This window comes from Eimeria mitis, genomic scaffold (assembly GCF_000499745.2).
Source record: "Eimeria mitis Houghton genomic scaffold, Emh_scaff4130, whole genome shotgun sequence".
NCBI lineage: Eukaryota > Apicomplexa > Conoidasida > Eucoccidiorida > Eimeriidae > Eimeria > Eimeria mitis.
This window is the reverse complement of record NW_013572460.1, coordinates 4,368-5,554: the sequence shown is the minus strand read 5'-3', so window position 1 is coordinate 5,554 and position 1,187 is coordinate 4,368.

The window sequence follows — 1,187 nt, the reverse complement described above, 5'->3', positions numbered from 1 at the left end:
GCCTCAGAACGAGCCAAAGCCTCCCTTTAGGACAGCAGCAGCAACTGCAGCAGCAGCAACTGCAACAGAAGCAACAGCAGCAGCAGCAACAACCGCAGCAGCAACTGCTGCAGAAGCAACAACCGCAGCAGCAACTGCTGCAGCATGAGTGGTCGGGCATGAAGCAAGAGAGTCAGCAGCAGCAGCAACAGCAGCAGGAGCAGCAACAGCAGCAGCAATAACAGCAGCAGCAGCAACTGCAGCAGCAGCAGCACGAGCTACATTATTTATACTGCAAGGACATCTCCGGCTGCAGCAGCAGCAACGGTGGCAGCAGCATGTTGCCGCCAGCAGCAGCAGCAGCAGCAGCAGTAGCAACAGCAGCAGCAGCAGCAGCAGCCTGTTGACTGCAGCGGCAGCTGCAGCAGCTTCTTTTGACAGCAGCAGCAGCAGCAGCAGCAGTAACGCAGCAGCAGCAGCAACCGCAGTAACAGCAACAGCAGCAGCAGGAGAAGCAGCGGCAATCTGCTGTCTGCTGCTCTAGCAGCAGCAGCAGCAGCAGCTGCAGCAGCAGCAGCAGCAGCATGTTGCGTGGTGTTGCTCACTTTGAATTTTGTGAGACATTTCCGCTGTATTTGCTGCAGCGCAGCAGCAGCAGGTCTCCGAGTGTAGACAACGCAGCAGCAGCAGCAGCAGCAGCTCCTGCTGCTGCTGCTGCTGCTGCTGGTGTTGGTGAGGATGAACAGCAACAAAAGAGCAGCAGCAGCAGCAGCAGCAGAAATGAAGGTGCTGCTGCTGCAGCAACATGTGTTGCTGCTGTTGATAGCCTCGTTGCTGTTGGCAGCAGCGAGGGAGTAGTGCTGCTGCTGAGGTAATTTGCTGCTGCTGCTGCTGCTGCTGCTGCTGCTGTTGCTGCTGCTGCTGCTGCTGTTGGAGCTGCAGCAGCAGCAGCAGCTGCTGCTGCTGCTGTTGCTGTTGCTGCTGGCGTTCATGTTGTTCCTGTTGGTGCTGCCTGCTGTTGCTGGTGCTGCTGTTGCTGCTGCTGTTGCTGCTGCTGTTGCTGCTGGTGCTGCTGTTGCTGCTCCTGCTGCTGCTGCTGTTGCTGTTCTTGCTGTTGCTTCTGAGTTGTCTATCTTCTGTTGCTGCTGAAGCTGCAGCAACCACAGACTGCTGCTGCTGTTGTACTCACTTACAGTTCGTGTGTTTTG